Genomic DNA, 26,266 nt, shown 5'->3' with positions numbered 1-26,266 from the left:
TCTCTCTTTTTCTTTCTCCTTTTCCTAACAGACCTGTCTTTTAAAATGTAAAAAGTGAATAAATAAAGTTACTAATAACTTGACTTTGAAACAGGGAGATGGACCTAACTCAAGTCACATGAGTTCTTTAATAACAGAGAACTATTTGTGACAGATGGCAGGGAACGTCAGAGTGATTCAAAGTATGAAAAAAAAAAATTGATGCAAAGGAGATATTCCATTGATGCCTTTAAGTTGGTGGGGCTATGACAAAGGACCTCAAGCAGCTTCTAGCAGTTGAGAATAAATTCCCAGATGATGAGCAGAAGAAAAGATGACCTTGGTTCCACAGCGGTAAAAAACGATTCTACCAGAATGACCTTGGGAATAGATTTCTTCCAGAGTCTCCAGATAAGACTCCAGTCTGGCAAATACCTTGATTTCAGCCAATGAGATTCTAAGTGGAAACTACCTAAGATTTCTGTAGGCAAACAAGTAAGTGTCACTAGCCCAAGCTTGTGATCATTTGTTACATAGCAATAGAATAGCAATGTGCAGGTGATGGAGATAGACTTGGGAAGAACGGATAGAATGAAAAAAGGTTGGGGTTATCTTAGAAATGAGGAAGGGGAAATGATTGATACAGAGAAATAGAGAGCAGTAGTGATGCTGTAAACTGCATAGTGAATGACAGACTGTGAACATGCAGAAGCAAACCTGAGGGGGTCTCACACTGCTTTTGATTTGCCTAGGGAGAGAGAAAAGTGAAGTAGTTGTCCTTATTTCCTAACTTACAAATGAAAAGTCATGAAGATTACCACATGAGCATGGAGATGGCCATCGACCCGCCAAGAGGAGAGAGGCCTTCCCTCACAAACCTCAGAAGAAGCCAACTGTGGGGCAAATGAAAAATTCTCAGGCTTTTCTGCCCTCCCTCCATTAGCACTGATGATGGATCGCTGCAGTACTATATGCATGACTGATGGTGGACACCTGGAGTAGGATGTGGGCCTGCATAGGTGGGCACACCTGGGCTGAGAGACTGGGCTTATAAGGGTGGCATCAGGGCACGCCAGGAGAGCAAGAGAACGAGAGCAGCAGAACCAGCAGAGCAGCAAAGGAGAAGCAGAGACCATGAGAGACTACCAGAGAACCCAGAAAGAGTGAAGATTCGCAGGGGGCCAGGAGGCATGCCAGCATTCTGATCCCCTGCCCCCCTGCCTTGTAAAAAGCTCAATAAAAGCCTGAATAAGCCACAGAGGGCTCCAGGACTCCCCTTTACCTGTCTGCCCAGATCATAGAGACCCTGCTCTGTGCCTTGCTAGCGCTACACCAATCTTGCTGACATTTTCATTTTGTATTTCTGGTCTCCAAATTTGTGAGACAGTAAATTTCTGTTGTTTAAGCTACCCGGTCTGTGTTACTTTGTTTCAGAAGTCTGAGCAAACCAGAACAGGCTTTGCTATTGTTTTCTAGGACTGCTGTGAAAAATATCACAGACTGGGTATCTTGACATAAATTTACTATCTCACAGATTTACTGTCTAACATCTTCTCTCTCTGTATGAATGTGTCATCTTTCCTCTATTCATGGACCTTTATCAAATATCACCCCTTTTAAAATAAGGATAACAGTCATAATTGATTAGGGGCCACTGTAGAGACTTGAACTAGATTAACTCTGTCAAACCCTATCTCCAAATAAAGCACATTCTGAGGTACTGGAGGTATGATTTACACATAAGAATTTTGGGTAACATGAATTTTAGGGGTAACGTGTTATCCTTAAAAATATTTGTGGCTATAAATGTAGGTCATGGTAGACAGTGTCTCAAATGGGGACAGTAGGACCTGAGGCTGTCTCCACAGTTCTGATTCTGTAACCATGGACAAGATCTGTCACTTCTTCAAAGCTGTTGCCTAATCTTTAAAATCATATGCTTTCTGATCGTGAACTATTATATTTTATCTTATTCTATAATACTGTATTCACCTTCAGGTTCCTGGAGTTATGTAGAAATGAGGCTACATAATTCAACAATTATTCAATGTGGACTTTCTATGAACAAAGTACTGTGCTAAGTGAACAACGTGCAGAAATGGGTCTGGAACAGCACTTAAGTCAAAAGGCTCTCGGTCTGGTTTTATTATATTTTTTAATTGTAAAATAAAAGAGTCAACTCATTAGTCAAACTGGGCATATTATTGCTCCTTCTCACTCTAAATGCAACACATGAAATTGGAAGAATTCTAAATCTTCTGAGAGCAAAAGAATGAAGCCTCCCCTGGTGGTGCAGCAGTTGAGCGCTGGGTTACGAAGCTACCCGGAGCCTCTGCAGCACCAGTTTGATCCCTGGCCGCCGGCAAGGGTCCCACATGGCACGCAGACCTCTCCTGCCATGCCCGCTGCTCCCCTCAGCAGTGTATTTTCTCAGTCTGCATGTTCTGTTCCCCTCTCTGGTTCTGGTGAATTCTCTCACCCTCCCGCGCTTCTGACTGTACCCAGTGCTTGTATAAATAAATAAATAAATCTTTTTTAAAAAAAGAATGAAAACAGTTGAGCTATAAAAGTGAGAAGGAAACTAAGAAGAACTAATGACTATTTATCAGGTGCTTTCCTTCCATCTCCCTCCAAACTCCAATTTATCCCAGGCAATAACTGTTGGACAAAAATCTACCTCCCTCAGAGTGAGATTTTTAGGAATTTCTGTTGAATATTTCTGCCATATATATCTCAGCATAGCAAAACCACTGATATCAAATGACATTGAAAATATATTTTTTTAAATCGTCATCCTTAAACATGATTGCCATGAGCATCCTGGATGCATATAAACACCAATTGTGGCTTCATACTCTATGAGTCAAAGTTTAAAAGCCAATCCTAAGCAGACACATAAATAAAAGCAGCGCAACCACTGGTGAAGATCAAGATTGGATTTAGAACTGGAAGGGCTAAAATTTGCCTTGGACATATCTAACAACAGCTGAACAGTAGATAAGTGATTGGTGTCTGAGTTATAGACTTGAAGGTACATTCAACCCATTAAAGGATAATTTGGGAACTATAGTGATGATGTGATTACTAATACAATAATAACAGCTCTCCACTCTGACCTTGGCTGGATCATGTTTTCAGCCGGCTTCCTCCAAGCCTAACCATTTAGCTTGCACTTAACTTTCAACTGTTGATCGTCACAGCATCTGTATTCATTCCTGGGGCTGAGGGGCAAACTCCTACCTCTCAACTGAGTAAATAAACATGACAGTGAGCCCTTCAATGAATGCCCACCCATGGTTATTGAGACAGTCTGTTCTAAAACTGGAGACAGATTTAAGGGGCCTTTGCCATTTACTGGAAACCTATGTTGAACGGGAAGACTTATTGGGGCCAGTGATTCTAAAATAATAAATACAAAAGACACAGGAGTCAAGTGAAAGCCTACACAAAACTGCCTGGCAGGTTGTAGAGCAAATCTAAACACATAACCTTCTACAGGAACAAACGTAGAGAAAAATCACCAACTTCTTGTCATCCTAGCCCAACTATTTATAAACACTCTTCTAGCGAACGTTCCTTTTTAGCTCATTCTCATGCCAATTTCTATACTTATCTGGAAGTAAAAACAAATTACCTTTTATCATTACATGCAGACTAACCTAGGGTCATTTTTTTTCCACTACCTAGGAGAATACCTGGGGACAGAAGTTTAGAAATGATTTGAACAGCAGTCATTTCATGGACTAGAAATGCTGGGCATGTTTAGTTAGAAGAGAAATAAAGCACTAGCCTTTTCTTATCATCTGTGTCTATTCCTGATTTTCTTCATTTTTCCCTTTCTAAGACTTTATTCTGGGTTGTATATCCAAATAGATAAGTGCTTACTAGTCGTATGCTATTTATCCTCAGTGAAAGGTTGGAAAAATGTACAAAATACACCCTCCACAGCTGTTTGCCAATAATTTCTGGACCTGTTTGGTACTGATCTCATCCTTATCCTCCCTCCAGTACTCATCAAAATAATGGATGGTGTATTTTCTATCTAATGATACCATTATAAATAGCAACATGCTGTGGTAGGAATTTTTTGCTTCTCTGATTAATAGGTATTCAGGAATCACAGTCTTTTCATTGTTTTCTTTAGGTTAGGGGAAACTTGGTGCATAGAGTTGGAGTCTGAGGGGAAAGAAGAGGGCATTTTAGATCATGCTAAAATCACCATAGTCTATTTTCCTTTTGTGGTTTCACCTAATAGACTGGGCTGTTAATAGCATGGGCTTGGGTCATAGTGGCCTGGAATGAATTCTTGCTTGCTGAAAAGGGAAAGTCACTTAACCTCTACTTAGTCTCTGTCCCCTCACCAGGAGGTAGGAGTAATTAATTTTAGTCCTACCCCCAGGGAGGGTATAAGGTCTAAGTGCCACAATGCTGGAAGAGTCCATATACAAAGTGTCAGTCACATGTAGGACAGTCTGTTCATAGATGATGCTGTTATAGGACAGGGAGAGGGGCAGCCAAACCCGCAAACCTGCTATTCTAAATGGGTTCTGCCATCCGCCGTAGGACACTTTAATGGAAGGCTAGGAACAATACAGGTGAGGCAAAGAATCTAGTTTCTAAATGAGCACCCAAAGTTACCCGTCCCCTCTCATCAAATTGGCCCAGAACAAGGCCCCAAAGCCTTCTAAAGCATCTTCCAGTGGGACCCACAGAAAACGGTTGGACAAGCCCGGAAGGAAAGAGCAAATCAACATCAAGATAAAACTGCCATGGACTCCCCACGGGTCTCACCCACATCTGTGTCACCCAGTCCACGACCAAAGACAAGCGCAGTTTCTTCAAGGCTCCATGCGCCTCCTCCAGGTCTCCTGGCTCCATCCTGCTTCCTTCCTCAGTCTCTTCTGCCGGCTCAGCTCCACCCTTCCTTGGGTGGGGCAGGGAAGCTGGCCTGGACCACCCTGTTACAATCCCCCCTTTAATTTTTATTCCACATATCTATGGTGGCACAGATCTCATGGTGCAATCTTTGAGTAAAACTGGCACAGAACATTTCCACAAAATCAAAATCTCTTAGCAAGTCACTACAAACAAATTACACACAAACACACAGAATCTTCACAAAGCCCAAGCTCAAAGCAAATCGACATATGAAACAAACACCCGGAGAAACCAAAAATCACATTTGCGCTTATGGTAGCCAGTGCCATAGGGAAGCCCAATTTCCATGGGGCTGACTAACCACGGATGGCTCTGTCCTAAATCTTCGTGGTCGCCAAATCTGTTATACCTGCCTATTCTAAATGGTTTGCCATCCGCCGCATCAACACAAAAATAGGACACTTTAATGGGAAGGATCCAATACAGGTGAGGCAAAGAATCTAGTTTCTAAATGAAGCACCCAAAGTTAGTAAAGTCCAAATGGGATTGGCCAGAACAGGCCCCAAAGCCTGCCACAAGTCTAAAGCATCTTCCAGTGGGACCCACAGAAAACGGTCACAAACAACTGGACAAGCCGGAAGGAAAAGAGCAAAATCAACATCAAGATAAAAACTGCCATGGTCACCTCCCCACGGGTCTCACCAATCTGTGTCACCCAGTCCACGACAAAAGACAAGCGCAGTTTCTTCACGTGTCTCTAGGCTCATGCGCCTCCTCCAGATCCTGCTTCCTTCCTCAGTCTCTTCTGCCGCTTCTCTCTTCCTGCTCAGCTCCACCCTTCCTTGGGTGGGGCAGGGAAGCTGAACCTCCCCTTTCCTGGGGACCACCCTGTTACAATGCCAGAATGATTGTTAGGATCCCTGGGGAGCAAGTCAGTTCCTAAAGAGTGCTCTTCATTCCAGCTGTGGTTAACTGGGCACTAAAAGGAGAGCAGAGAAGAGGCTCCAATTGCTTATGGAAGGAGGGGATATTTTGAGTTTCTAATACAAGCACAATGAAGCAAGCACAGGGGCATACAGACATGAAAATGATCACAGGACTGCTCTCCTAGATTGAAATGATACATGCATCCCTTTGGCTCATATGCTTAACTTCAGAGGAAAAAAAACCTCACTATTTTAATCCTATTGTTAATGGGATGAGATTGAGCCATCCTTGGAAAGCAGCTTCTAAAGTAGGTCTAAGTAAGAACGTAATATATTTCCATGCTAGAAGTGACTGGTTCTTAAAGGAGCTGATAAATCTGATCAGCCAACTAATTGTGAAACACCTCCTAGATATGAGTGCTAAATGCAATTCAAACTTAATAGCATCCTTTATTAGAGATTAGCACTAGAGTTAGTGCTAATCTAAATATCCTTTATTAGGTATCCTTTCTTAGAGATTAGCACTAGGAATTAGTACAGTATAGGTTTTTACTCCTTGTCAACACTGTAGCCAAGAACAAAAGCTCCTGAAGTGAAAGGTTGTAATCTTCTTACTCTCAAAGTCTGAGATAAGCACAGATGTGAAAGCTGTGTTGGTCATGAGCAAATCTGCTTTGACTAACAGGCTATCTAAAGAGACCATGGTTTTTATGTCCTTAACATCTATTCCATTCCACTGCTCAACCCAGGGATGGGTCCCTATTTGAATGACAATAGGGTAATCTTCTCCCCATTACCATAGATATTATCTAGAAAACCCAGCCTGACCAGGTGAACAGGCATACACCTGGCTGCAAGGATCAGTGTAGTCCAAACCAGAGCAGTTTTACTAAAATACAGATGCTCCTTGTTAATAGTATGTGGGGCTGGGGGCCTACTGTTATCACTGGGACACCTGCAGACAAGACCATAAATATCAGCTGCCATTATTACCAACATCATTCTTCCTCTCCTCCCTTACCTAATTCTTTAAGACAAGGTGTCTAGAAGAGCCTCTGAACAGGGCAACCTAGAAGAAAGAAATAACCAGCAGAGACCAGAGATAAAGAAATACTCCAAAACGTCCATGAAAAAGATTTTTTTTTAATGAGCAAGAAATGACTCTTAATAGGATTCATAGTGAAAAAAAATTAAAATCTTGAGATGTTAAACTTGAATGTAAAGTTTGCCCAGTTCCCTGAGAGGAAAGGGTTAAGTAAGGCTTTAGGAGGACATGAAGCTCTTGAGGTGAGATTCAAATAATCTTGATAAAGAGTGTAAGGACCCAAGGGAAAAAAACAGAGTGACTGGAACAGAGAGAGCAAAGATAAGGTCTAAGACACTCAGGTATATAGTTTCTAGATGGTCAGGGACTTGCTCTCTGGCATATAAGTGATAGTGGCTCAAGAAGTAGATGAGGACTAGATCTCACAGGACTTTTTGATCATATGAAAAGTTTTGGTCTTTATCCAAAGAGCAAACTACAAGCTGAAGAATCTGGGTGGTACCATGATGAGTTTTGCAAGGAGACAACTCAGATTCCTACTTCTCGATCACAACCTGTTAGAAAAGCTGTGAAAACTTTATAGTATCTCCATCATCTCAGCAGAGTCCAAGGGTTCTTGACACCCCTACAATAATTCTACAGGCCAAGTGAAAAAGATAAGAGACATGTTAGCTTCCAGGCATGGGAAGCCCAAATTGGAGCTCAGTACCACCAAATTTGATGCAAGACCTATTTGTCACTCAACCCTGCCAGGGGAATAAGTTGCTCCCTACCTGATGGAAAAAAACCAGAAGACTTTTCAGACTGAAGCTTCTCCTCTGAGGCTCTAATCCCTGAGATTGCATCCAACCACCTCAATGCCAAACTAATTTACTACCAACAATGACTATGTTCCTTAAGTGTTAGACAAGTTTCTCTTTTTATTTTGACAGAGTCATATTTCTGAAACTAAGATAGAGCTTAAAGTCATTATGTATATTTAATATAAGATTACTTTTTTTCTTTGCAACTGAAAAAAAAAAATGACCTTAAAGGATGCATCTTGATAGCTTAATCAAGGAAATGTCATAGATTTGATGCTCTTAATTGCAACTCTCTCTTCTAGTTTTCAAAGCATACTTTTCATTTATCTCAATGGAATATTATTGTTTGTTCTTCTCTCTTCCAGTAAGTAGAGAGTTCCTTTAAGGTCAGAAACTCTTATATTCATTTTTGTATTTCCTGCCTCGTACAGAAAATTAATACCTACTAGGGCTTGACATATAATAGGAATCAAATTTTGTTGAAATATGATCCAAGAATATCCCTAAATATGATCCAAGGATATCCCTAAAAGGCACTCTTGAAAAAAATATATATAGTCTTTTTTTATCTGTAATCTGGGCTGAATTTGTGATACCTCCAACTTTTTGAGTATTTATAATGGACAGACTCTGTGCTGAAAACTGTACATACAATGTCTCATTTAATTTTCAGATGAATCCTCAACTGATGGTATGATATGTCCACTTGAATAGCATAGATACTAAGATCAGCACTTATTTGCCCAAAAGCAGCCAGTTTGTAAATAGCCTATCTTCCTGTCCAGTATATTGAAACATTTTAAACCCTGTGTAGTCCATTAAGAAATGGACTTATCTGAAAGTCTGGTGTTTATACCTGTTTCCATTTCCTTGGTAGTAATGAAAGGATCTGGAGTTGCTGAATCAGCAACACTCAAGGGTGAGAAGTGGATTCTGGTCAATTGCATTGTTGCATAAAGACCCTGTTCAGGAAGAGATATGTTAATATACTAATAGAACTGTTTGCATATTTCCCTCCATCGAGAGGATTTTCTTTTATCCTATTTCAAGTGGGTAAGGTTTATCTTCACATTTTAGCTTTGAATGCAGAAATACATTCTTGCTAAGTCAAACACCTCTTTTTCTTTGGAAAGAAAAGTGGAAAAAATTACAAGATACCATAATAAGATGATGGTGCAATTTCAGCCTAGATTAAATTTGGTGGGGAGGTACCATTATATATTTAGATATGTCAAATCACATTCCCTGAAACAGGCTGTGTTAGGAACTGCTAGTTGTACTCTAATACTTGTTTCCCTCTTCCATTTTAGTAAAAACACCTCTGATTTTTAATGGGGTATCTAGCCACCTAAAACAGATACCTTATTCATCAGAGTTGAGTCCACATGTCTGAATTATAGCTAGTCTCTGTAACAGGAGAAATCATATGGCAGCTCGAGGGATCTTCCTAGAAAGTCTGCTGCTGTACTTCCTTTGCTCCATCTTCTTCATTCCTTTTTTCCTAACAGCTGGAATGTGTTGGAGGTGAAGCAACCACCTTGGACCTTGCAGTGATCTAGGGAATGGTGGTCATACATAGCGCAACAGCAAAATAAGCAAATCTAAGTCCCTGAGGTCTTAAAACCTTCATAGTAACCCCGCCCTGCCAATATCCAGATTCTGACATGAAAAGAGACTAAATTTCCTTCTTTAAAAAAAAAAGATTTATTTATTTATGCTTACAAGAACTGGGGTACAGGCCAGAGGTGTGCAGGGTGAGAGGATTCACCAGAGACAGAGTGGGGAACAGAAACAGGCGGATTGACTGAAATACACTGCTGAGGGGAGTAGCAGGCACGTCAGGAGGGTCTGCTGCACCATTTGGGTAGCTCCCTGGCTGTCCGGGGATCGAACTCATGTTGCAGTGGCTATGGATAGCTTCATAGTACTGTGTCTCAACCCCTTGCACCACCAGGGAGGCCCTGACTAAATTTCTTTCTTTAAGCCACTGCTGTAAGTTTATTGATTTAAGGCAAACCTGATCCTAACTGACACACATGCCAGCAGCATTCAGTAACTTCCTGGTAATAACATGGTAGTAACAATGGCTAGGTTACAAATATGAATGTCAATCTTATACCAACCTTATGACAGGATCCAGTTATCTTTCTATTAAGACATGGATATTTTCTAAAACTGCCACTTGGAATTGTGATTACAACAGCAATCATTTCTAAAGGATGGGGGGGTCACAAAATCAATAACTAAATGAAACAACAACAAAAACAGTAGATAGTGGAGTTTCTGGGTAAAAGGCAAGAAAGAGAGTTAGCTAAGAGTTAGTGAAATAAGTGAGTAAGTAAAAATGTATGTTAAATGGTCAAAGGGGAATTTGGAAGCAAGCTGAGGTTGGCCTTAGAGACCTATCTAGAACAATTCATCTCCTGTAGCTGAGAAGAAAAGAAGGAATGATTCTCCCTTGCCCTACTCCATCCAATCTCTATAGGAACACTTCACAAAGTGGGGATCTTCTTAAAAATGCAGATGCTACTTCATACTGCCTGTCTAACAAGCTTCCAGATGATGCTCATGCTCCTAGTTGCCTATGAGCCAAGCTTTGAGTAGAAAGACTACACAACTGCCAAAGGTAGCTCTTTAGAACCAAAATCAGATTGTGTCAATTCCTGACTAAAACCCTCCGGTGGCTCCCACTGTGATTAGAGTAAGTCCATATTTTACCATTGAGATACCCCACAGTATGTGGCCCTGGCCCACGTTGCTGGCTGGATTTCAACCAACTGCTTTATCTACTCTCCTCCAATCACACTAGACTTATTTCTGTCCCCCAAAACACCATCCTTATCTCAGTTTTTTGTTTCATTTTATTCTAATAGTGCTTATCTCTATTTCTGGAATAAATTGGAATTTCTGGAATTCCAATTTATTCTAAACCTATAGAATAGAAGTTCCTGGAACTTAGTCTGTTATAAATAATATATATATACTATAGGTATTCTTAATACTTAGCACAGTGCTTACTATAATGTAAGTGCTCAGTGTAAATGAACTTTAAATGCTAAATTTTGGACCACAAATATAGTAAAAGTAATTGATTCTGGGCACAAAAATCTGGCAGACAACAGGAGTGTGAAGACTGAATGATAACACTGATCTAAGCAACACAACTCTGATCTACACACACACACACACACACACACACAGCCCTGTGCCCTAGAAGACTCAACTCCAATTGAAGTCAAATCCTTACAGCAAATAGCACCAGGAAGAAACTCCCGAGCCCCTGCAGATGGTTCATCCCCAGCGATGTCTGCTTCAACAAAGGCCCATGACAACAAGTGCAGTTGGGCACTGCCTTGGTATTTGTTGTAAGAGTCAGCATTTAAGCTCCAGGGAAATGCCTTTGTGACACTGATGATTTTTGTGGCAAAGGAGATTGAGCCCAGGATCCCCCCAACTGAGATGGATCTGTAAATGAGACACCATTTTCCAAGCGAGATGTACAGAAGAGCGAAGAGTCCATCTCTCTCTCCAAATCTCCACTTGCAGTGCAATCAAATCCAAACAAACATGTAAGCTCAAGAGCTATTAGCCGGCTCCTGCCATGGAAAATAGCCATCATGTGTTTCCTTTCAACTCACCCCAATTCCCTCCCCAAGGGTAGAAATAAAACATTTTGAAGGTCTGAGAACATTGTAAATAAGCCATCATTTAGAAGTAACGGCTGCTTGGTTTATGCACATAAATAAAAATCCATACTAAAACACATTTATAAGGTCTTTGTAAGGACTTTGCCTTTTCTCTATAAATGTCTGAAAAGATTAATTAAGAGCAGGATGACTCATCCATCCAGATTGATTAAACGTATATTTAAGGGTCAGACTGGAAACAATGCCTAGATACATTAACATACAATTTGCCCGCAGTGATTAGTCTATTTATTTTACTTGCTGACAATATTTCTGCAATTAAGTCATTGTTAATCTATGTCTGCAAGGAGAGACAGGACCACCCTATTCCTCATCCAAGAAGCCATCTTCTCACACGTCTCAGGACTAGAATGCTTCTCCCAAAGTTTCAGACTCCTTTAAGCTTGGGAAGGGACCAAGATACCATAGTATATAGGGAATGCTATTAAAAACTGCATCTCAAACTCGGGACACTGCCCCAAAATAGCCTCTGAATAATGTCGCTGCTCCTTCTGAATTTCTTTCCTTTTTTTTTCATATCTTCCTTTTGCATCACAGCACATTCTTCAAACACCTTTTGAGAAGTAAGGCGCTCTTTCCCAAAACTAAGCATTACGTGTTGATCAGTGTCTAAGCCCCAAGAGTAATAACTATTGATAATATTAGGTGCTAACCATTGCAGCATACTGTATTAGCTCTGTCATACTATTTATTTCAAATAATATTCATAAGAGTTTGTACAAAAGGATGTAAGTATTCATATCCCCAACTCACATTCTTTGAAACTGGGATTCAGAGAAACTGAAATTTTTGGCTCTGTTCTCCAAGCTAGAAGCAGACCAAATTGACCTTGTCAATTTGGAGTGTCAAGTTGGGCTCTTAGGGCCTCCCCTGGTGGTGCAGCGGTTGAGCGCTGGGCTGCGAAGCTGCCCACAGCCTCTGCAGCGCAGGTTCGATCCCCGGCTGCCAGCGAGGGTCCCACATGGCATGCAGACCTCTCCTGCCATGCCCGCTGCTCCCCTCAGCAGTGTATTTCGTCAGTCTGCCTGTTCTGCTCCCCGCTCTGGCTCTGGTGAATTCTCTCACCCTCCTGTGCTTCTGATTATACCCAGTGCTTGTGTAAATAAATAAATAAATCAATCTTTTTTTTTTTTTTTTTTTTTTAAAAAAGGGCTCTTAGCTCTCGGGCCCTATTGCCTCATGAGTGTCTTATTGAGTCTGGGTCACTTCTGTTTCTCTGAAGTAGAACTCCTGGGCCCCAGTTTGAGCAATTGAAGGCTGAGACTAAACTTTGAGTCTCATCATGATCCATGTCCCTAGTAGAAGTCACACTCATCTTGTGCCCCAGACACAGTTGTTGACAGTTAGAACACAGATTAGGCTGGTAATTTTCGTTTGGCTGTTCTTGGGTTATGGCAGCCAATTCTCTAACACTCACGTAAGCTGTGTTTATTAATATAACTGCTAGCAGGTTTTTAAGAGTTGATCATACTTCCAGACTGACCACATGGTTCTAAAAAGAGTCTATCAACACAGCTCTGAAGAAAACAAGGCACTTTGAGTAGAAAGTAAAAGCCAGAATCCAGCCTTCCTTATTAAAGTCCTGCAAGATTGGGTGTGGTGGAGACTTCGTGTCATCCAGTGTTCTTCGGCAGAACAGCTACCCTCTGAGCCTCAGTTCCTTGATCTGCATAAGGAGGAGATTAATTTATCAAGTGGTTGAGAAAATTAAGTGAGATAATAAGGCAAACCAAGAAGCACAATAACTGTCTCATACACATTCTCCATTAGTGAGAACTATTATGATCCCTACTTTCTATTCTGTATTCTAGTCAATATAACATAAATAATAATGATCATTAGTAATCTCTGAGGAGATTATGTGCCAGGCATTGTTCTAAGCCTCTTAAATACCTTAACTCATTTAAGACTCGCGACAGCTACACAAGGAAGTGCTGCTGTTATTCTCATTTTACAGATGGGTATACTGAGGTCCAGAGAGGATATCTGCCCAAGGTCATACTGCCAGTCATTCTCCATTGGAAGCAGGCAGTTCAGCTCCAGGGAACACTCTATTAGCCAAAATGCTGCATAGTAAGAGGTTAGATAGCCACAAATTCAGTAGATGTCCAGTATGATCTACTCAAAAAGAGGCAGTTTGCCTTAAGACATCCTCCAGGGCCCTGCTTGCCTTTTCCTTCCGCCCTCTTCCTCCCTTCCCCTATACCAACATTTGATTTGTTGCTGTTGTTCCACAAGAGTTTATTCTCCAAAGTAGGACCTTAGAACAATTTTTAAGATAATACAATGATGTCATGGTTGTGACAGCAAGAAAAAATAATGGAGACACGCTAGGAAAGTAAAAGCATGACACACAATGGACAGTGCATCAAGGCCTGTATTTCTCCAATTCAGCCTATGCCCCAGACTCACTCTATCCTCTGTCTCCTCCCATCACCTCCTTCAGACCTTGAGAGTCACTCATCTGATTCTTTCATAGCCATCAAACATCAATGAAAACCTCACCTCCTCCAGAAACTTTTTCTGGCCTCTTATGTGGACTCCACTCTGTAAGGACTAAGTGTCCTGCCCTGCATATCCACCATAGTTGGTAAGTGCCTACTGCTCTTTTCTGTTTCTTCTTAGCTCCATGATGGCAGAATCTAGATCTATCAGGTATTGTTTGGCATCCCCAGAGTCTAGCATTGTGCCTGACATAATTAGACACCTCCGTAGACATCTGTTGAATGTTACCTTTGGGAACTACAAAGCATGTCACTTCTTTTTAAGGTTCAGAATTATGTAATAAAAATCTTAAAGATCAAGTTTCTTGTGGCATGAAAGGGATATAAATAACTGCAGAAAAGTAACAGGTTATTATCTTAGGTCACTCAATAATTAGAAACCTGGAGACAGTTTAACCGTACTTACTACAGGAACATTTTCTCCTAAAGAGACCCCAAATTCCTTCTATTATTTAAAATCATTCCACTCCATGTGGTTCCCTATGAAAGGAATGCTCAGGGGCTTAATGATAATTATGTCATTTCCCCTTCACTTTCTCTTCTTTGGATTTAATAACCCCAGCTTCTTAAACTTCTCCCTATAAAAATCTACTCATAATTTTCATTGCTTTCCCACTTCACCATATTATTCATATCTTAACTCTTGTTAGCTCTCATAAAGAAAGAAAATAAGTTTGAGGTTCATATGTTTATCTTTTTTCTCTTAAGATTTAGAAACACAAAAAGAAAAACTCAATGAGCATATAGGCAACCAATATTTTTCAAAAGTTGTGTAACTCCACTTTGCTTGCACGGAAGTCCTACATTAGTAGCCATTTTCATTAACTGGAAGAAGTCCAAGGAGGATTTTCAATTTTACACCAAAAGGCAAAAATCAAAAATGGTGTTTGGTCTTTGTTTTGTGGCCACTGTGCTGAAGGCAGCAGCACCCCAAGTATCAAGAGTGGTTCTGCTAAGCTTCTTCTTGGGAATTGCCTTAAACAGGCTGTGTGTATTTATCACATCATACATGCTTTTACTATATGTTAGCGTTTTCACGGGTTTTATGTGTTATTTGGTATGATCTGGTAGGTCATTTTTGGGGTCTGCTCAAAAATCTTCCCATATAAATGAATGGTACTTGCTTATTTGCTTTATGTCATTTTGTCTTACAACAATTCCATAGGACACTCTACTTTTGGATGGTGGGAGAGACCTATATTGAAAAAGGGAGGAGTAAAATCAGGTTTAGCTATTGGTCATTTGGTCTCAGTCTACCTGTTTTCCTCTTTGAAGCTCCTAGTTTGAATCATGCCGTAGGGTTTAAACATGCATTAAAGCATTAGCAATCATTCCATATTTTTCAGTATGACTCCATTTCAATATTCTGACATTTTTCCCATGAGTAGAGTTTTTAAGTCTCATATCTATTTCCTAATTTGGGGTTCAAAAACATATAATCTCTAGGTAATGATATTAATATCAATAGGAAATATTTGCTACAACCTCTCTTTTTACTTGGTGCTCTGCCAGTTACCCATAGGCATTATTGCTTTTATTTATTAGGAAATCTTTATGAGATAGAGAGCTACTTATTTTTTTTATTAATTTATAGCTACTTTACACCCCCCATTTTACAGAATAGGAATTGAGGCTCAAAAAAATATACACAGAATATACACCTGCCAGTAGGTGGCAGGGCAGAGAACTAAACAAACCTGTGACAGTGTACTCTTAAGCTTCAAGAATGCTCTAAGTCTCTAGAAATGTTGATTTTTGCTTTTTATTAGTCTGTTTGTTTTGTCTTCCTTTTGTAAATTACCTAATCCCGCATCATGCGCACAGTAGTTCATAACAATTCTTTGATTTTTGATATGGTAAAGCAGAAACTTTACTATTTTATTGGCAAGACTATTTTATTTTTTATGAATTATTTTATTTTATATAATTCTTATAGCATTTTCATTTTGCATAATGTATGCATTTTCATTTTGGTTATATTCCCCATACAATTCCCACCCCCTTTTTCTGACCCTAATCCCTCCTCTCTTCCCCCCATCCCCCACTGTAGTGTGTCTCTGGTCTATGGTTGCTTGTTGGTTTTGATTTTTATCTTATTGCAATTAGTCTTTTTCCTGGTCCCTTATTTAGGTTTTCTAAGTTCCTGCTATGAGTGAGACCATCCGGTATTTTTCTTTTTCTTTCTGGCTTATTTCGCTGAGCATGATCCCTTCTAGCTCCATCCATGTTGCTGCAAATTGCATGAGTTTATCTTTTTTGATTGATGAATAATATTCCATTGTGTATATATACCACATCTTCTTGATCCAGTCATCTATTTTTGGGCATTTGGGTTGTTTCCATAGCTTAGCTATTGTAAATAGTGCTGCAGGCATATGAAAAAATGTTCAACATCACTTGTCATCAGGGAAATGCAAATCAAAACTACAATGAGATACCATCTTACACCAGTGAGAATGGCACATATTAAAAAACTAGCAACAACAAATGTTGGCGAGGATGTGGAGAAAAAGGAACTCTCCTGCACTGCTGATGGGAGTGCAAAATGGTCCGACCACTATAAAAAGCTGTGTGGAGTTTTCTTGACCTACTAAAGATAGAGCTTCCATATGATTCAGCAATTCCACTCCTAGGTATTTACCCAAAGGACACAGTAACATTAATTCAGAAGAGCACCTGCACCCCTATGTTTATTGGCAAGACTTTAATTTGGTTCAACCACTTTGGAACATCTGGATATTTGGAAGAGTTGACCATATGTGTGACAGATGTCATATCCTAGGCTGGACCTGGACTGGACTGCAGATACATGTGGTCGGCTGACCCAACATCCTTCCAAAGCAACAGGCCATCCAGAAATTTTCCTGTGATTGGCTGAGTGGAAAATCAATATGGTCCTGGTCTGGCCAAAGGGGTATAAATACAAATCACTGAGGAGGGTTTCTAGGAAACCTTGTTTACAGAGACAGTATGATTAGAATGTTTTGAAAGACTTTTGCTCCTTTCACTCCTGGAATTGCTGTAACTACTCTATGCCATGAATGGCAATCCTGGGGATAAAAGTGTGCCTTGTAAGGCTGGTGGCACAGAGTCGGAATAAATCTGGACCCCTCTGGCATTACCCCACTGCCTTGGCAGTTCTGGAATGTGTGCTCCAAGTTCATTGTTATATTAAGAAGAATAATCCTTTGTGCCATTCACTCACTGTTTGTTGGGTTTCTTTTCACAGTCCTCTGGAGCAATTATGTGAAGAGGTGACATACACAAAAGTTTATATTGTGTAAACTGTAAACAAGCTCAATGCTCACCAACAGGGAAATGGGAAAATAAATTGTGGCACATTCATGCAATGAAACATGGAATCTTGATTCAAATGGTGTAAGCCAGATATATACATACCTATATAGATAACTCTTAAAACCATTAAAGTAAAAAGGGAAAATTGCTGAATGACCTGTTCAGTACAATTCCACTTAAAATGTTTATTTATTTATTTTTTTGTGCATACTAGAGCTGGGGTATAGGCCAGAGGTGCAGGGGGTAAGAGGATTCACCAGAGGCAGTGGGGAGCAGAACAGGCAGATGTACTGAAATACACTGCTGAGGGGAGCAGCGGGCCAGACAGGAGTGGTCTGCTGCACTCTATGTGGGTCAGCTCCCTGGCCGGGGATCAAACTCAGTCCATAGGGGTGATAGCGCTGGCACTTAACCCTCTGCCACCAGGGAGGCTCCTTGAAATGTTTTTTGTTTTTTTTTTCTTTTAAGGTACATAGAGCAACTTGATATATTTTAAGTGTATATGCACATACATCCTAACCATGGATGTAAAAGGAAACACCAACTTCAGCAAGGGGAGAGGAGAATGCAATTCCCTTGGGTGGTTGTGCAAAAGGTTCTTCACTGAACCTGTAGTGTTTTACTTCACAAAAGAAATCTGAATCAAATATGCCAAAAAAAACCCCCAAAAAACGCTTAGCATTTATTAAGTTTGGGTAGTAGACATATGAGTATTTACTAAGTAATTCTTTGGATTTTTCTATACTTTCAAAGTGCTTAATGCTTTTTAAAAATTGAATGAAAAAAAGGAAATAGACTATTTCCAAAGACAATTGGATATTTACTTTAAGGCACTTTGCCAAAAGTAAGGGACACTTTAGTAAGCAGTGTGTGTCCTCACTATATCATTACTGTTGACTAGGAAGGCTGAGTGAAGGAGTGAACTTGCCAGAAGAAAAAGCAGAATGAGAAGATTTAGCCAAGCAATGGGAGTAAAGGGGTGTTATGGACTAAATTGTGTTACCCCATGTGTTGAAACCCTAACCCCCAATGTACATATGTTTAGAGGTAAAGTGTTTTAAGAAGGTAATTAAGGTTAAGTGAGGTCATACAAGTGGGGTCTTAATCCAATAGGACTAAAGTCCTTATAAGAAAAGGAAGAGGGCCTCCCTGGTGGCTGAAGGGTTTAAGCACAGCACTGTGAAGCTATCCGCAGCCTCTATAGCACGAGTTCGATCCCTGGTCAGCCACGGAGCTACCCAAATGGCACCAGCTGCTCCCCTCAGCAGTGTATTTCAGTCAGTCCTCCTGTTCTATTCCCCTCTCTGTCTGTGGTGAATCCTCTCATCCCCCACACCTTTGGCCTGTACCCCAGTTCTTGTGTGCATAAATAAATAAATCATTAAAAAAATAGAATACATTTTAGTAAGAAGGGGAAAGTATTCTCAAAGGGTTAAAAACAGCTACTCTAGAGACCTAACAGAAAATAACATAAAGAATAAAAAAAATGATGTGACCAAGACAGAGTAGAGGAGCCATGTTCTTGTTGGAAGGCCAGACCTAGGAGAGGGGCACTGAAGAAAAATAAGCAGGTCCTGCTGTCATTAGGAGCAGCGACCTCAGCAGCATGCTGGGTCCCAGCGGGCTCCTCTGTCTGACTGTGTGACTTTTTGCAATTTGCTTTAAAGGGGGAAAAAAAGAAAAAGAATCAGATAACCAAGAAGAAAACTAAAAATAGGTGCCATGCCCGAGGGGCACTTACTGTGAAGCCCCATGAGCAAAGCTGCAGGGTTCATATGTGCATCACTTGACATGGGGACTGGTCCTCAGGAGGTACTTAATAAACACCTGGCAGAATGAGTCCGTGGGTGGAGGACGAGATGAGACAGAAGCGTGACTGGAGGAATAAAGACTGGATCTTGTCTCAGGGGGTCACTGAGCAGAAGCTCAGTGATCATCTGCTGGGCAGTTTGTTAAAGGGATTCCTTCTCACAAAGGAGTGGACTGCAGAACTTGCCAGGTTCCAAACTCCATTTCTAAGGTTGAGATCTAACATAAACGATGCAAAGTTCATAACATGGAGCAGCAAGGGCCTTGTTCAAATTCTGGGCGGAAAGTGATCTAAAGCTGTTAAAAGCTGTCTAGTCTCCTGACTTTACCCCTCAACCAATCACATGACTCGATACCATACCTTTTCTTAGCAGCCATCCCATATGTGACTATTTTCCCTAAGACACTGACTGTCCTAAATAGGCTGTCACAGAAATCCTTGTCACAAGTTCCTTTTAAGTCAGAATATAGACCAGTGTGCTATTTAATCTTAAACAGGTCTCCTTATCTCTCTGAAGGGTAGATTCCTTATCTGTAAAATGGGGATGATGGCAACACATTTATAGTGGGAGGGGCTGTGAGGATTTAATTGAGATAATGTCCCTGACTGGAAACAATGCACCTTAGCTAGCCCCACCTCTTCTCTGCGTGGGCTCGGTGATTGGCTAAGGACCAGCTAAGGAACCCAGCTACCATTGAAGGACTATCAAATACTAACTAGTGTAGGAAGGCAATCAGGGGGCGGCGGGTGAGTGAGTACAGCCACACTATGTGTGGGGCTTATTCTGGCTTTCTGGTCTCTTCCTAGTTCAGAAGTCTGAGGCCGGTGCCCCAGATCCACATCTGGAGGACACCGCGGCTCCTGACTTCTGAGTTGACATGTTGGACTAGAGCCTGCTGCGTGCCTGACCCCAGGACCCTGTTCCTGACAGGAAGAAGAAATCTAGTCAAGGAAGTATGATAGACCTGACTTGAGACAATTAGAAAAACATCCTCGTGGTAGAAGGTGAGCATGACTTCAACTATGACCTTAAAAAGAAATGGGGTGGGGGAGGATGTTTTTCTTTTCTCCCTTCAGAGACAAATCTGTCTACCCAAAGCTCTCCCCTCCTTCTAACAGACTATAAATACACACCCAAACCTGGAGAAAAAATTAAGAGTAGACTTTGGCCTCACAGGCTAGAAACACATTCCATTTGCTCTAGTACCTTCTGTTCTCTTTTAAAGGTTGACTCAATTCTCCTCCCTCATGGCCTGCCCCAAGCTGCCAGGGAGGTTTTAAAGGACTGTACAGCAGAACAAGCTCAGAATCTCAGCTAGTCCCCACAGCCCTATGATAGGCCTGCATCAGACCTGAGGTGAGGCAGTGTGAGGGAATGAGCTCAGCGTTTGGACTGGGGCCAGGTCAGGAATAATGGCAAAGCTATAATTACCCTTAGGACTTTGGGTGGAAGTGACTATTTTAGAACCTGAAAACACCTCAACAGCATCTTGGAGTCACGTTCGGGAAAGCCCCTTTTTACCGCTGTTGTCTTCTTGTCATGCAATAGGATGTCAGTGTCAGGAACATTTCCTACCAGAAAATCAGCAAGGGCTCTGTGAAATGCTTAGAGAAGCTAAAAAAGCCACCATGGTTTGTAAGCCTCAACGCTAGCTGAAAATGCTATTTTTTTTTTTTTTTCAGAAGGAAATATTTTCATTGTAGTGTTTGTTGGATCAACCCAACTAGGATAGTTTGTGACCATGTGCCTCCAATCCATATATATAGGGATTTTCATTTTGTATAAAGCTTTTCTTCCCCTGTCCTGTAATTGGTCCCATCAAACCATCCTGTGGAGGTAGACTGAACAGAAACACTACCACAGACAAAGCACCAGGTAGAATAACAAAAATATGCAAGCCATAATATGAAGAAGTTAAATATGAATGATTATCCAATCTAGGGCTTTATACATGTGATACACTGATGCATTGAGTAGTACAGTTATATTTGCCAAATTCTATATTTTAAGTGAAAGTGATTTTAAAAACCTCTAATCATCCATGAATTATATGCCTGCAACACACTTATAACATTATCTAGAAAAAATACTTCATCTCAAAGAAATCATTTGGTTACTCATACACTGGTAAGCAGTTCTCTTTCCCTCCCGCCCTCCCTCGGTTTATGTAGAGGACATGCAAGTGAACATTAGCAATAATGTAAGACAATTCAAGATAAGAAATCTGGACCTGAGAAACTACTATGTTAAAATACTTTCCTAACTCACATAGCAGTAATATTCTTAAAGTATCCATTTTAATTAACTTTTAACACTGAAATATTTCATTCAGTTGTTCTTTTCACTTTTTAAACTTTTTCATTCTGGTATAATTGACATAAAGATGAATTTCAGGTGTACAACATAATGATTTGATATTTGTATGTATTGTGAAATGATCACTCACAATAAGCCTAGCTAACATCTGTGACCATGCCTACTTATACAAATTTATTTTGGTTAAATTTCGATGTTGGGAGCAAATAACATTGCTCCAGAAATAAAAAGACATTTATCAACACCGATTCCTTCCAGTAGCAAAGACAGTTTGGAGTTGGCAGGATTAGTGGAGAGGGGATACAAACCAGAAACAGAAACATGGAGCTAGGAAGCAGATCGTGTGTACTGTCCCAGTCCTTTCTAGATTACTGACAGAAGAACAAAATCCATTCCAGCAAAGAAACCAAGCTTTAAGGGCTGCTGCCTTTTGGCCATACAAAGAAGAATTTGGATTTTGTCTTCGATGTGCTGAAGAGTCAATAAAGGGATTCTAGCATAGAAGTGGCAGGATCAAGGTATGTTTTCAAAATATTGTTGTGACAGTGATGTGGAGGTCAGAGAGAGAAAAGGCCGTCACACAATGGTATCTGAAGACTGTGGTCTCAGCACTTCTGGCAACCACAAAAAGCCTTTTAGAACTGGGTTCTTCCACCAAAAATAGGTCAGGAATAGCTATGCCCAGCATTTGTGCAGGCCCTTTTTACTTCTGAAACTCTTTTTCAGTTCATCAAACAACCACCTGAAGAAGAGGGCCATGTAGAAATATCCCTGTTTTTGATGGGGAAGCATCTCTAAATAACTATAGAATATCCAAAGAATTCCCAGTTAGAGTAACTGCATTCTAACCCTGCCCCATTTAAAATCAGGATTTGATTTGTGTGCCTAGAAAATGAAGTATGTTTGAAATTCTGGAAAAAACAACAAAAAACAAGTTTGGCAAGATGGCAGCAGAGTAAAGAGTCCTGACTCTCTTCTTCCACATATTCACAGCTAAATTACAACACAACAAAGACAACAACAATAAACACACAATTATCAGTTACATTAGGAACAACAGTGTGGTGGAAAGGGATGGCGAAAACTGTATGTATATTGTGTTTGCAAGGATACCCAGGGAAATGCCACCCATGGGAGGGAGGGGCAGCTGCTGTAAGGAGCTCCTGTGTTGCTGTTAACTCAGGGTCACATGCCCACACCACAGACTCTGGAGAACTGGAGAAGGGGTACACAGAGTTGACATGCAAGACAGAGAGTATCCTACAGAACCAGAAGAGTAAGGGTGCGGAGTGATGATTACTGGATTACGTCTCAGGCTCCCAATCTAGAACAGTTACAGCCCAAGAACTATCAAGGAGAGCGAGATCAGATATTTTGTGTCTTCTCATAGAAGAGGCTACTATTTGCAGTCTCAGGTTATGATCTTCAAATCACCTGCCTTACTCCTGCCCAGGGCCAAAACTGAGTGGACACTGAATGCTTTCACTAACCAGAGCTTAAGCACCTGGATCTTAATAATAGAAGCAAGCACCCCAAAGTAAGTATGGCTTACAAAAAGAACAATTTCTGGCTTATGTCTCTGTCTTGACCATAGTTCTCATCAATGCTGCCTCTAATGCTATTTAACTACAGCTTAGAGGTTGAGGCTGGCAGGAGATTATATGGGACATGTTGGCCTAGGAATTGGCTTATGGGAGGGGATCTCTTATGTGTCCACACAACTCAGGCACCCGCAGCACTGCAGGAAGCATGAACCTTCCATGCTCATTGGAGGTGACCTTTCCGTGCCCTACTAATCCAGCTCTTTACTACTTATTACTCACCAGTCCCTTGGTCACCTGAGTAGGCACAAAGACATCAGTCTGGAAAAATAAACATTTAAAAGTCCTCATTAAAAAAAAAAATTATACCCAGCTTCTTATAGGAGGGACATAATGCTAATTTATTAAAATAAGAAAAGGAAACTCCCTATTACAGCCCATGAAAACTAAAAACAAAGAGATGGAATAAAATATTGCAAATGCTCTAGCAAAACAAAAACAGAACCCTGAGAAAAGTATTAATCCTGCAGAACTACAGAATATATCTGAAAAGGAGTTCCAGGTAACAGCTTGCTGAATTGAAGAAAAACAACAGATGATCTAAAACAGGAACACAATGAAGACTGAGAACATATAAAGCTGTTACAACTGTAACTTATGAATCTAAAAAATACTATAACCATTTTTAAATGCAAGAGATCTCAACATCTCAACAGTACGTAAGTGCAAGCAATAGAATTAGTGAGCTTAAAAGCATAGTAGCAGCGAACACACAAGCAGAACAACAGAGAAAACATTCCAAAAAAAAAAATAAATAAATAAGTACTTTGTAAGAGCTGTAACCTGAAAAGAAAAAATATCCATATAAAGGGGCTCCAGAAGGAGAAGAGACCAAAAATGGCATAGAGAATTTATTTAAAGAATCATTTTAATCTGGGAAATGAACCAGGCATTCTAATCCAAAAGGCCCAAAGAGTCCCAAACAAAATAATAATACAGACTTGTCACGCTCTGAGAGATATTAAAGTATAACTGTTGAAAGCCAACAACAAGGACAGAATATTAAAAGCATCAAGGGAAAAAATAGTAATCTATATGAGAACACTAATTAGATTGTGCACTTTTCAATAGAAATCTTACCAGCAAGGAGGGACTGGCAAGAGATATTTAAAGTACTTAAAGACAAAGGTTTTCAGCATAGAATACTCTACCCTTGAAGACTGTCACTCAAGGCACAGGAAGGGTAAGAACTTCATTGACAAGCAAAAATTGAAAGACTTTATCAACACCAAGTCGGACATGAAAGAAATACAAAAGGGGCTATAATAAAACAATAAAAAAAAATGAATATAGAGGTAAGAGACACATTAATTATACAATGTGGAGGAAGGGGGGAGTAAAAATATGGTCCATTAAAATGAGTTTGTGATCAAATAGTACAATAGGCCACAAAAAAGTCCCATATACTAACCTCAGCAGAACCTTCAAACAAACATCAGTAGAAGTAACACATAAGACAGGGGCCTCCCTGGTGGCACAGCGGTTGAGCGCTGGGCTGCGAAGCTGCCTGCAGCCTCTGCAGCGCCAGTTCAATCCCTGGTCGCTGGCAAGGGTCCCACATGGCGCGCAGACCTCTCCTGCCATGCCCGCTGCTCTCCTCAGCAGTGTCCTTTGTCTGTCTGCCTGTTCTGCTCCCCACTCTGACTCTGGTGAATTCTCTCAACCTCCCGCACTTCTGACTGTACCCAGTGCTTGCATAAAATAATAAATAAATCTTTAAAAAAAAAAAGTAACACAAGAAGTAACACATAAGACAACGAAAATAGAACCTAAACAAAACATAAAGATGTCAAACATTAAAAAGATAAAAACAAACTTAAAACTGGTGATTAGTAATTATGTCTCAATATTACCATACTACCATAAATGCAAGTAGCTTCACTTTACCAGTTAAGAATATAAATATATAAAAATGGCTCTATATGAAGTAGCTGACTGTATTTCAAAACAAACTGCAACCTTCTACTGTTTATAGGAAACTCATCTCAGCTACCAAAGACAACCCAGATTTAGAGTTAAAGACAAGAAAGTAATCCTACAGCAAATGGCAATCAAAAAACAAGGACAAGATTTACTAAAATCAGATAAAGTAGATTTCCAGTTAAAAAGACGATAATAGAGATCAATATTACATTATAATTAAGGGTCTGCTGTGACAAGAAGAAATAACACTCATAAATAGATATGCATGACAATATGTAAGATAATCATTGATAGAACAAAAGAGAGATGCTGAAAACAGCACAATAAGAATGGACTTTAATACTCCAATTACAACTATAGACAGAGCAACAAGAAAGGGAATAAATTAGGAAACAATAATCTTAAGCAAGCTAGAACAAAACAGACATTTGTAGAACACTCCACGCCCACACTACATGTACATTTTTTCAAGAGTGCATGGCGCATTTTGGGGAATATGTTGGGACCAAGTCAATGCTCAATAATACTATGGAGATTGAAATCATAGCAAGTAATTTTTCTGATAATGCCATCATAATGAAGGAAATTACCACAGATGGCATACAAATACAAAGGACCATAAGCTATTGGGCTGTCAGAAAAAATCATGATCTATTTTTGCATAGGAAACATAGAAAAAAATACCTCATGACTTCTCCAACAACCCAGTATTACTATGACAAAAGCACATCCATAAATTCAATAACATTGAAGAAATAAACAAAAAAAAATTAGAACAATTTAGATTATCAAGACTAAACCAGAAGAGACTCAAATTTAATGAACCAATCACAATCTTGGGAATTAAAAGAGCAATCAAAAAACTACCCCACCCAAAACAAAAAACCCAGGATGGGATGGCTTTGCAGGTAAATTCCATTAAATTTTTAAAGAACTTATGCATACCATATTTCTCATATTTTCAAAAATTCAAGATGAGGAAATGTTCCCTAAAACATTTTCTGATGCAAATACTCTAAAAGCAAAACCAGAAAAAGATAAGCACAAAAAAACTACAGCTCAATATCTCTAATGAATATCGATACAAAAATTTTCAACAAAACACCAGCAAATTTAATTCAATAATATATTACAATGATTATATATCATAATCAAGTGGGTCTTGATGGTTTAATATATAAATCAATGTAATATATCAACAAAGCATTTTAAAAATCATATAATAACAGTTGACAGATAAAACATTTGACAATATTTAGCACCCATTTATGCTTAAAAGTTCTGAACAAGGTGAGAATAGAATATGATAAAAGAATATAATGAAGGGTCATATATCACAAACTTGTAGCCAATATAATACATTAATGGTGATAAACTGATAACTTTCCTAAGGATCCCCACTGTAACCACTTTTATTTAGCAGTTTTTAGTTACAGCAATAAACAACAGGAAATAAAAATAATTCAGGCCAGAAAC

Source organism: Talpa occidentalis, unplaced genomic scaffold (genome assembly GCF_014898055.3).
Source record: "Talpa occidentalis isolate TD23 unplaced genomic scaffold, MPIMG_talOcc4v2.1 talOcc4.10, whole genome shotgun sequence".
Taxonomy (NCBI): domain Eukaryota; kingdom Metazoa; phylum Chordata; class Mammalia; order Eulipotyphla; family Talpidae; genus Talpa; species Talpa occidentalis.
The sequence above is the reverse complement of the archived record's forward strand: the minus strand, read 5'-3'. Positions refer to the sequence as shown.